This window comes from Apteryx rowi, unplaced genomic scaffold, assembly GCF_003343035.1.
Source record: "Apteryx rowi isolate R43461 unplaced genomic scaffold, aptRow1 scaffold_254, whole genome shotgun sequence".
In the NCBI taxonomy this organism is placed as follows: Eukaryota; Metazoa; Chordata; class Aves; order Apterygiformes; family Apterygidae; genus Apteryx; species Apteryx rowi.
In genome coordinates, this window is record NW_020448908.1 from 662,374 (window position 1) to 674,509 (window position 12,136).

At 45.0% G+C, this 12,136-nt stretch overlaps 2 long non-coding RNA genes across 2 annotated transcripts; both read right to left on the minus strand.

Moving 5' to 3' along the window:
* Nucleotides 1-2,409: 2,409 nt before the first annotated feature.
* Nucleotides 2,410-4,311, minus strand: LOC112966759. The gene is made up of 2 exons (XR_003253729.1): nt 3,920-4,311; nt 2,410-3,827 (listed from the first exon to the last, which is right to left on the minus strand). It is a non-coding gene; the product is annotated as an uncharacterized LOC112966759 (long non-coding RNA).
* A 4,768-nt stretch (nt 4,312-9,079) lies between these two features.
* LOC112966760 lies at nt 9,080-11,428 on the minus strand. Its single transcript, XR_003253730.1, has 3 exons — nt 11,036-11,428; nt 10,757-10,959; nt 9,080-10,669 (listed from the first exon to the last, which is right to left on the minus strand). It is a non-coding gene; the product is annotated as an uncharacterized LOC112966760 (long non-coding RNA).
* Nucleotides 11,429-12,136: the final 708 nt, after the last annotated feature.

Genomic DNA, 12,136 nt, shown 5'->3' on the forward strand with positions numbered 1-12,136 from the left:
GAAGTTTACATTTTGAGTCTGTTATTGTACAACTTTTTAATTAAAATGTTGCCGTAGTCCAGATCACTAATGCTTCTTGCTCAGAGCTCCATTAACATCCAGCCTAAAACCGCTGCTTCGGGAGTTTGATAATTTGGGGATAGAGGGCCAAGTCCATCTGCTTGGAAAATTATTTGGTTTCTATCATCTGGCTGCTTCTAATTGCAGCGATTCAAAGACATCTTTGATATTCGGCGGAGTCCGACGGCGGAAACGTCGGTGCTTGTTCTGTGGATGCTGCCGGGTTCATCTCTGCTGCAGACTGAATCCCGGCGGAATCGGGTCGCTATATTCCCCCGAGCCCTACGGAGACACCGTGGACACCCGTTATCATCTCAGCGGCGCCTTTTTCTGATTTATTCGGTAGCGTTTCCAGGGGAAAACGGCCTCGTTTGGATGCCGTCGTAACACAGCCGCGTCGGGCTGTAGCCAACGCCTGCGCCCCGAAACGCGCCTTGCAYGAGCAAGACCCGAACCCGACTTTCGCCCTCGGCTGGAGCTAAAAGTYCTCTCRTTCTGCRTGTAAACAGAGGGAATTTGGTCCRGTGTCAGTGAGCGATGCAAAACCTGAACATCCTACAGCTTCTTTTTTTCCCCTCCGTGAAGACATCATCAGAGCTGGCCCAGCTTTTGAAGGCGATTCCCTCAAGAAACGCGCAATTACACGTTTATCGTTCTAGTTACACTTATAATTCTATGTATCCGTATTAATCCTCACGCGACGGCGACAAATCCCAGCACGGCAGCCTTGGGGTTCGTACGCAGCCGTGCAACGGCCCCTAACGATCTCCGGCCGGCCCCGGGGCGCCCTCAGCAGGTCCTTGCCCATCRCAAACGCCGAGCGGCGGCAGGTCGCCCCCGATGATCAACGCACAGCCGGCCCCGCTGGCCTCTGCCTGCGCCGCACGCGGACGCTCCGGACCTCGACGTCCGTCGGCCTCCACCTTGACGCGCTTCTTCTCGGAGCGGCTCCTGACGGGACCCGCCAGCTCCCGCCCTTCTTTTTAGCCGCAAATTTTGTTTTTCAGGTGTAAGTGGAGTGAAGTGTTATTATTTCCACATAATCAGGGCAAAAAAAAGAAGAAGAAGAAGAAGAAGAAAAAAAAAACAGTTTCACTTTCTTTGAAGCTTTTTATCTCCCTACAACTGGATTTGAATCTCTGACTTCATCACCACAAGCCCCGAGCCATAACCACAAGGCCACATGGTCCCAGAGCTGTTTTTGGAGGTGGTAGCGATGCGAGTTATTTTAGAAGCTGCTAGCTATAAATTTCGGTGATATTTGAAGGAGGGCGAGTTGGCTTCGCGAGGTCCCGGTGCGTCTGTCCTTTGGCGACCGGCGGGCAATCACCGAGGCCCCTGGCAAGCGCTGGAGGCGCGGGCTGCCCCGCGGCCCTGCCGTAAGCCACCGAGCGCAAACAAACACCGGTTTTGGGAGCAGCAGTTCAGCTAACGGGGCCTCCCCGGTACTGCTGTCCCGAGACAGGCTGCGACGCAGAGAGCCGAATCGGCACAAAGTCAGGTTTTCATCGCGGCGCGCTCCCAAACAGCATCGCAACAGGTCACTTCTTTTAGCCCGCTCGATCACGTGCAATAAATGCGACCCGGCCACCTTGATCTAAAATAAATAAATAAGTAAGTAAATAAAGCTGCACCCTGACCCTTCAGTTCATGATGCATTTTTTGCACTCTTGGTTTCCTGCCTGAAAATAAACGTGAATCTGCTACGGCACACCGCTCGGGCTCGAAATTACCCGGGCGAATGCGGTGAACTGTGACTGCAACTGCAAAAGCGCATTTGCAAAATGATGCGCTGAATTGGAAAGTCTTGCTTGCCGTTACGCCGGGCTTCGTCCAAAGGAGGGTGTCCCGACACAGCCAGAGCCCAGCTGCCACATGCAGCAKGGGATAAAGACCCCAAACAAGCAAAGACAGCCCAAGAGTTAAGGCTAAAACTGCAGAATGTGGGCTTCATCTCGTCCCCATCTAGACAGTGTTTACATTTTTTGTCATCTCACAGCAGCAATTTTCAACTGCAAAAGTTAAGTTAACCACATCTGTGTGAAGTGTAGATAACTTTGGGAGTAAAATGATACCAATCAAAATAAGGGTCATCTGAGAGATGGTGGTAGTTACTCATTCAAATCATGCTTCACACATCCAGCTCCCAGTTCAGTACTGCATTGCCACTGGTGTAGCAAAACATAGCTGCTCGAACAGCATTATTAATAGCAGTAAAACAGACATTAATTTGACTCTCTTCCTCAAGATATGGATGACTCTCATCCCTGGAGATGCTACCACACCATACCGAGCTCCAAGGGAAAGGCAGATAGCAGAAATGCTGCTGTCGAACRCAAACAACAGAGATGGTCCACCTGAGGGCATGAATTTTATTTCTTTCTATGAGGCATAATCTAGTGGTTCAGGGACATGACAGATACGAAAGAAAAATATATGAAGAAACTCCTCAAATCTTTAGTATTGCAGCAGTGTTAATGGGCATTGCCTTTTGCTGTCCAAGAGTTGGCTGCGTGGTCCCAGGGCGGGATGACCTGTCCATCGCTCGCTCCTTCGAGTACACAGGGAGCCTTACAGCTCCTGCGTCCAGACACCCAAGCTGCAGATGATTAAAATAAGATGAGAATAAAGACATGTTATTGCCCAGGTAGCAAGAAAAAGGGCAGGGCAGGGAAGTCCGATTGCTCTGGTGAACCTGCTCCTTGCAACCACCTTGTTCCTGCAAAATCTGAGTTAAATACTGAGATTAGAGAGGCAGGTCAACATTACGGGCAGTTCTCGCTCATGCCCAGGGCAATAACTTACCCGTAAGGTGATGACTACYCAGACAAAGATGAGACTATTGGAAATACTCCCAGGAAACTCGGAAAATGCTTAGCTCTCATGGYCTGGAGTTACCATCCATGACTCCAAGCCATTATTACTGATGGACACGAGAAGTCACTTCAGGTTAAGGTTTCCTAGACGATGGTGAAAATGTCAACTCAGGAGAAAAACAGCATTCTCRGCATAAAAGGTCACATCTATTCTGATACTTCAACTCATTTTTGGAAGCAGAACTCCCTTTGGAATTGCAGGGAAAAGTCGACAAGAAAACATAAAATAMTTCTTTTACTAACCTGGTGCGTAAAACTCACGGCTAAAGGAACCGATAAAGCACAGCTGACCTCTTCTGCTGCCTCTCAGGAGATCAGAAGTCAGTTGGGCCTGTTATAACTATTATTTAATAGTTGTGGACTAGCAGGGACTTGTGCTCAGCGCTGACACAGGCCTTTTACTGAAAAAAAAMCTCACAACAGCCATTTTGTCCCGGTTTCCAGGAAGGAAAGGTTGCTCCTGGAGCCTAAAAGAAAACTGTCACAAAAATCTCGAAGGAAAAAGAAAGAAAAAAAAAAAAMCCAAACAAACAAGGAAAACATTTCACTAGACCCCATCTTTGGAAAAATGTAAAAATATTTTTCCATCCAGAGGAATAACTATAAATAATGGCTGAACTATTAAAAGGCTGAACGCAGGGGGAAAAAAAAAAAAAAAGCCTATTTACATAGGAGCATTTTGTGCCGTTTCGGTCTAATTTGTCACCGGCGGAGGAGCCTCGTACGTTAGCTGGAGGAAATCCAGCGCTTTCAAAGGTTTTCTGTCAGGGCTTGAAAAGCTGCCAGTTTTTTTAACGGAGCCGAGCAGTCTCAGGCCTGTTGTTCTCAGAGATTTTGCGAGCCAGGGCCGCATGTTAGCAGGAAACAGAGCCAAGTGGGCTTCCTGAGCGTCTGCGAGAGGAAACACTGTAATAAGCATGGAGGCTGTGGTTAAAAATAACTCCGGTATATAAAGGCTGCAAAGGATCCCCTCGCAGTCATACCCGCCGCTGCCTCTTGGCCGGCTGCTTCGCGCTGCTTCCATGCGAACGAGCCGCTTTTTGCCATCGCCGCGGAGCAGGTGGTTTTTTCAGCGAAAGGAGGCAGAAAACGGGCCGCGAGGAAGCGAAGCGCGGGACCCCGGTTCTTGCTTTGCGTGTTTTTGGCGAGCGGGAGGCCAGGCTTTATTTCAAGACCGTCACCGGACTAAGGCTGAAGTGTAGATGCRGGCGCAGGCTTTCAGTGCTGAGGCTGAAATAAAAGTTGCATTGAAAAATAACTGTTTTGTTTTGTTTTTTCTGCGATGTGAAACTCAAAAAAAAAAGGAACAGTGTGAACCGTGCAGGCTCTTGAGCAATAGACGAAAGAGCACCCTGAATTGCTACCACGGGGCCCAGTGTGGCTTGTACCACTTCTGCTACAAAAGCTTTAATCCCCTGTTCCCCCCCCCCGCCGGTATTGGCCAACTGGAGGAGCTAAATGTGGCAAGCACCGGCTGAAGGGATTGGCAACTATCAATCAGTGTTTTGCAGTCCTCGTGCGCTGGTTTATTGTCAAGCAGGGCCCTGCCTGCTTCCCTTGGCTGAATTTATTTTGCATAAATCGCACCCGTCGCTTTTCTTTCGGAGGCAGCGATTTTGCTTGCAAATACAGGATAAAACCATACTGGTTATTTGGCAAATTAATGCACCCTCTTCCCTGCTGTAACCTGATACTAATCTGCTAACATCCATACTGGACTCCAGTCTGAACACTTCTTTGTAGCCCGTGTTACACTGTAATTGGCAAAACACATTCTTCCCAGGCCTGTATTTTTATTGCAAACACTTATTTGGCGCTTTATGTGGCAAATGAAAAGAAAATTTCACAACTCATTCTACAAAGTTGCATTGTATTAGGCTGTCCCTTGAAAAGTATTTTATTGCTCAAGAATAGCTGTAACCGTTCAAGGGATTTCAACAACATTATTCTCTTAAACTAGAGTTGCTGTATATACTACATCTGCTATAGCACCAAAAAATATTAATTTTGACCAATACCAGTCAAAATTGTTTGACTGGCACTTAATTGCACTCTAGAGTTTATTGCCAGCAAGAGGGGTGATAATCCTTGAAGGTACAGGAGCAGAACAAGCTGCAGTAAATTTTCAAGGTGCAGGAAAAAGTAAGTTGAACTTTCTGTTTCTGAATAGAAAGCATTTTCTACAAGACACAAAGCACGACTCCCAAACCCAGATATATCCAGGAACTTAAATATACAAATATCCTAAAAGGTGGGCATTAATAGTTCAAGAAACAAAATGGTCACAACAATGGATGTTAAGTGTCTGGAAAAAAAGTCTGTCCCAAAATATCCCATGAAGTTTCAAAGCTGAATCATAATGATATTGTAATCATGGAAAAAATATATACCATTTTCAATACTTCAGTGATCTAAGTCTGAGAAGGACTTCACAGTCCAGGAAGACAAATGAGATCAGCTGCTCTATACATACAGCCTATCATGCAAAGATGCCTGTCTTCCTCTCGCTGGCTAAAGCACTAAGCTCTGATTCATACTTCCATGTATTCAAACAGGGAAAGTAATTCCAGGCAGCAAGTAATACCAATTAACAGTGTCACAGTTAATGAAACGCTTGCTCCACTATTTCCCATTACTCAACTGCAGGACATATGACTAATAAGTCATAAGTAATACAGGTGCAGTACAAAGAAGGTATTCTCTAACCGAGAACCAAATCCCACATGTTCATCGCATTAAACAAGGCTTTCTGCCCCATCCCCCAAGACGAACTTTGTATATATGGTGAACAAAGTTCTCCTTATCAGATAAGACTGTAACCTATAAAGATGATCTGCGTGTCGCTGAGGGAAAAAACCAAAACCCTTCCTCGCTTCTAACCAGTCGTCTGCTCGTGGCTCGTTTTTGAGTGCTGTCCAGTCTCCTCTCCCCCTCCGCCAGTTAAAACCTGTGCACTTCAAAGTGACACAACGCTCTGCGCAGAAAGCCATCTGCATCTGCCTTGCTGACTCAGACTGCAACAGGTCTTACAAATTAGAAAGCAAGAAAAGTGCATCTGATTAGTGCTTTGAAGCAACCTCAAACAGATTTTTTTTCCCGCATTAATTAAACCCCAAATATAGTTTGCGCTTCTAAAAATCGGTTAACGTTGTCTGTCTCCACAACATTACTAATTGTCTCAAGCGGACGTAAGAGATAAGACATCATTTTGCTTTTTCTCCTGCCGTTTCCAGTAAATTATGTAAGCTTTTTCCTGAAATGAAGACCAGCAAAGGCCTAATTAACATGAGATCTAACAATGTATCACCCATCCCACTCTAATCAACAATTCCCTGAATGTAACAGGATTAAGTGGGATATTTTTTAAATATTACCCTCTCTTTAGATGAATGGAAGCTTTTAATACACACCTTAAGTGTTCTGTCTAACCACTCTCAAACATTTCTTGCTGCTTTGTCAGGAGCCTGCTCTGCCACGAAGCAGCACGATGGACCGCACAGTTCCCACCAACTGACCGGCTCCGCTCCCTCCCTCGTGCTGGTTCCCAGATGTGTTTGGGAGCTTGCTAGAGCAGGCATGAGTCAAGTCTTTAGCATACCATTTTATTGGGGTCCCAACTTTGGGGATGCTATCGCATGTTTATTAATAGTAACAGCTATTTTTCTGCACGAAACTACACAGGTCATTTCTGGCCTACGCTCCTGTTGTTCCACACGCCCCCTTAGCTGTCCATCTCTTTACTAGGGATCAGATTCCTCAGCAAAAGCAAACCTCAGTAAAAAGGATTTGGCAACAATTGAAAATTACTATTCTTAATCAGTGCCTGATAATTTAAGCAGCTTCTCAGATACAGTTCAACATTTTTGTCGAATTTTTGAAACTGTGCTATCATTTCATAGATCTGTAAGTTAATAAAAGATCTGTCAAATGTGTTTTTAATTGGCAGCTGAAAGGAACATCTGCAATACAACATATGTGCATTCAACATTTGCATCAGTAAAAGTGCTGCCAGAAACAAAACTACATATCTAATCAAAGCAGATAATTAAAAACTGGCATAAATCATTTGGGTTTTGAGACTCCCAGGAACAGATGAGTAAACAGGCCTCTCTGAGATTCTTCAAAGCCACTTTTAGTCTCCCAAATCAAAAATGATAAAAAAATCATTTGCAGTTGAACACTATCATTCTTCACACAGCAAACTCAAGTTACAACACATACTACTTTATCTTGATTAACTTCATAAATTATCAGATTTTCGCATGATTTATTGAACCCACAAACTTACTCTCAGGAAGAGTATGTCAGGAAGAGTATTTTCTTGCGTATTTCTGATCAAGGTTTTCTTTTTTGAAGTAGGCTTATTTACTGAAATGAAGTTTAAGCTTATTTTTCCTCTGCATCTATGGAAGTCTGCCTAGCTAAAGTGTGCAGTTATTGGAAGTGGCAACAGTTGACATTTGCTAATCTTCGTTAAACAAGTTAATAAGGCTTTCACTAACAAGAAATTAAGATTGCCATCACAAAGAATGGAAATGATAGAGCTGTCAATTATAATGCAGAAAAAGCGGAAGTGCTAAAAAATATTTCTGTTCTCTCTTTGGGAAAAAGCCAGATGCTGCATTCAGATCAGACAATAATGATGTTGAAATACTTTCCATTCCAGTAACTAAGGAGGATGTTAAAACAACTGCTACTCAACTCAAACAATATTAAATTGCCAGGTCTGGGTAACTTATATGCAAGTGTTTTAAAAGAGCCAACTAAGGAGATATCCAGATGGTTAATGTTTATTATCAATCAATTTCAGAGCAGCAGGGGAAGCCCCAGGTGACTTGAAGAATGCTAATATTATGTCAATATTTAGAAAGGGTAAACAGAATGACCCAGATATGCCTGGCAGTGTTTTATAATGCTGGGCAAAATACTGGAAGGACTTGAAAGATGAACAGAATCATAAATAAAGACATTCGACGCAGTTAATGCCAATCAACAATGGCTTTAAACAGTTTTTTAAATGAGACTGCAGTTTACCAAACATCTCTGTAAGGATTTGGCTTGGTGCAGGATGATATTCCCAGGTAGAAACAAGAAGGCTGCAAATCAATATGGTGTGCACATGCACGAATTGGTCCAAACTTGCTGACAGTTCTCAAAATCTAACTTAAATTTTAATCATGCAAGTGTATTAGTGCTTGACCCCCCCTCCCTTTTTTTTTTTTTAAACCATCACTTACCATTCAACACTGTTAACAATGACCTGGAAGAAAACAAAACCTGGTAACTGATAAAGCAGTAGATGGCAAAGATCAAAGAGACGTTACATAATCAGAAGGACGCAGCATTGTTAAAGAATAATTTTAATTGCTTCGCTACCCAGGCAGAAACAGACAACATGTCTTGCAATACAGACACGCTTAAGGCCGCGTTTCCAAGAACAGAGACTGCAAGCGCCTCTGCTTCTTGGCATGGACCAAAACCGGTTGCTGCCCAGGCCAGCAGGCTGCTGAGAGCAGCAGAATCGCTCTGCTAGGGGATGGCTCTTGCCAGACGCCTCTTTTAGGGGTATTTTTTTCTTAAAGGCGGTGGGGGCAATGCAGCGCGTGCTTCCCAGACCTGCCCTCTCCCCTCCCGGGCCTTTCTGCCACCTTTCAGGCTCCCCGCCATCCCCCACGCCTTCTGCTGCAACTAATGCCATAAATTCGAGTTAGCTGAAAGCCTCAAGCCAGCCCTGAGTGCAGCTGTATTTACATGGTGGTGGTGGTGGTGCCCTTGACGGGGAAGCAGAGATGCTGTGAAAGAGTTGAGGGAGAGGAGGATTTTGCTGGTCCCCCAGGTGTGAGCTTCCAGGGCAACACCATCATTAAAAGTGCAAAGTGCGGTCCTTGGCTAAAGAGGGACAAGTCGTGTTTAGCCGCAGGATGGTGCTCTTCCACATTTCTGGTGCTCAGACCTCAGGAAAGATTTTGAAAATCTGCACCGTAGTTCAGAGAAGAATCAAAAAAAAAAAGAAGAAGAAAATATGTCAATACTAAAAACTTAAGGAGCCCCAAGTTTATCAAAGAGAAGATTAAAGTTAACCTTTAAGGCTCTATAAGGGGAACAAACTCCAGTCATGAAAGGACTGGTCAAAAAGACTCCTTCATCAAAGTAATTTCTGATGTGACTTCACTGAGATAAAAAGGCATACAGGATTAAATCAGTCTCAAAAATTAAGAGATGCCTCTCTAAAAGTACCTGTACATTTCACTTTATGTGGTTGTTTACATTATTTTATCAACTTCTTGGAGAACACACTTTAAAAAGTACTAATTCAGATTCTGTAATTTAAAACTAAACTATCAAAAAAGTTGTAAAAGTCAACAGAAGGAGGGCAGAGATACAGGTAGGCAAATCCTACGCCAACGCTCGTCTCATTTAAATATGACTGGTCACAGTATGTTGCTAGCGCTGTGATTTTGAAAGCAGCAATGGGGGTAAGAGGCGTAATTCCCATCTCATTTACACTGCTATTATTACGTTAATTCTAGGTGCAATCAGGATTAAACTTTCTGAGAACACTCCCCTGAGAAAGGCGCTTTTTTTTGTTGTTGTTTGAGTTCAGTGATGACTCAGAGCCCTCTAGCAGCCAGGTGACGTGGGCATGCTCACCAGCCCATCCAGCTGCCTTTCGGCGCCACGGGCGCAGGCCCGTCACACAGAGCCAGCTCTGATTCTTTTATTAGCGTGTGCAGTCTTGACTACAATCCCCGAAAAAGTTTCTTTTGATGTAGAAACAACAACAGAGATCAGCAGCAACACCTAGGAGAAATCAGCTTTGCCATACAAAAATGGTGGAGCTTGTGTTTACTCTGGCTGGAAGACAAATCACACAGCATTCACTACTCCTCTACACTCAGCAGATTTGCAAATACTTTCTAATCTCTTGTTCTTCATGTATATACACCAGCGGCATCACTGCCAATCTACACTGCTGTAAATCAGACCAGTGCCAGGTTTTAGATATTTAAAATGAAAGTTGCACGGGGCAAAAAGCTAGAAAACATCAGCACGATGACCATGGGCCACGGGGAAGATCATGGCACAGCTGTACTCTGCACAGAACCAGTGACTCACAACACAAATACATTCTCACATTCGGCTCACCAAGTTTAATATACTCACAGTTTTTAGCTTAGCAGCTTTACTTGAAAACAAAAAGAAACTAAAGGCAGTGAATTTATTATTTCATACACTTGGCTTTCATCCTCACTACCCACTAAACATTTCCTTTATGCAAAGAAAAAAACACAACATAGCTTAGAGGACAGAGTGAATGCAAACAAATGTCCTGCCAGTGCCTACTGGAAGACAGCATCTGACCAGAGATTCTCAGCAGAACTTACACTTGCAGTTGTATATCCTAGAAACAAAATATTTTGTTATAGCTGTTGCTGAAACCACAAGAACATAAACTGACACAGACATTCAGGGTGTGTTATCAAGGGAACATTCACATTCATTCTGAATTCATCAGAGTATATTTTCTTGGCTGACTCACAGTGCCATATATACGTATTGTACGCTTACTAACATTTTATTAGAGGAAAAGAGTTTACATTGAAAGATTACACAAGTGTGACATTACATAGCTATGAGTCATACATCTTTGTGTACTTCGTTACCATGCATTCAGTGTATTGATTCTGCTCCAGTCACAGAAGTTTGGCTGCTCCTCCTGGCCATCCTGTGAACTTTTAGAATAAAAAGTATAGAAAGTTATACAAGAGATATTTATTATTTTAAAACATGTGCAGCTATTGAAACGATCATTTGCTCACCCTAGCAACCGTGCTTGCCTGCGATGGCTTCATCCAGCTGCAATCCAGGGTCTCGGGTACTTGTTCAAAATGCTCCTGAGAACCAGAATCCATCAAGGCTCATCACACCTTCCCCTTGTGGGGCACCGAAGGCATAAAAGTGAGAGTTGTTCTCCTACGCTCTTCTGATCCTCTAACTCACTTAGAAATCCTTTTAGAAGTGGCTGCAAAGGAAGTATGGAGGAGGTAAGGGAAAGCACAGCTCTTTCTCTGAACAAGCTCTCAAAGAATCAGTCTGACCTGTGATAATCATCATTTTTTTCTCCTTTAAGAATTGCCACTTTTGCTCTCTCGTTCTTGGATGACTGCCAAGCAGCAGTGACTCTCAAAAACACCAGGCTGGGGCACACTGTCAAAAATGATTGGAGAATAGCGCCTTCAGTCCGGGCATCTAAGCTCGAGGCAAAAGTAAGGGAGGAGAAGAGTCTTCTCTACTGAAAATTCAGCCCAGGACCGTAATTTGGCTAAAGCCAAAGGAGATCACAGAAGCTACTTGCATTATTTTTTTCATAATGTCACAGGGAAATGTTGATTTTGGCAAACTTTATGCAGCGAATGGAAACTCTGCTAGAGACCTGAACTGCCATTAAATGCCAGTCTCCAGTGTTTTCCTCGCAGGGAGATGGCTCAGGAGTGACATCAAATAACCCTCCATCGGTGCTGAGATGGGGCCGTGGGACCTGAGGGCGACCACAGGAGGAGGCCTCCAATCTAGGCTCTACCAGTACATTTATTCGTGTGTATGGTGCATCTGCCCCGCTTTCCGTGGCTGTCTCACCTCCCTCTTTCGGCTCCGTCCATCCCACCCTCCTCTCCGCCAGCTCAGATGCGGGTTTTCCACTCAATGTCCTCCCCAGCGCGAGGTCCCTCGTGGTGTCTCCAAGGGCAGGGGTTCCTCAGCAGCCCTTCACGTCACGCAAGGTCCCCCAGCGTCCTCTGGCCCCTCATCTCACAGAGGTCCCTCAGCATCCCCAGGGCTTGGGACAAGGGAGCCATCAGCGTCCCCTCATGTCACAGAGACACCAGCAACCTCAGGGGTGCAGGGACCCTTCAGTGTCCCCCTCATCACACGAAGGGTCCCTCAGCGTCCCCTCATGTCATGGAAGTCCCAGTGTCCCACACAGGGGCAGAGACCCCTCAGTGTCCCCTCATCACACGGAGGGTCCCTCAGCATCCCCTCATGTCATGGAGGTCCCTCAGTGTCCTGGGGCGGGTGGGTGTATGGCAGGGACCCCTCAGTGTCCCTTCACGTCATGGAGGGTCCCCTCATGTCATGGAGGTCCCTCAGCATCCTGGGCAGGTGGGTGCACGGCAGGGACCCCTCAGTGTCCCCTCACGTCA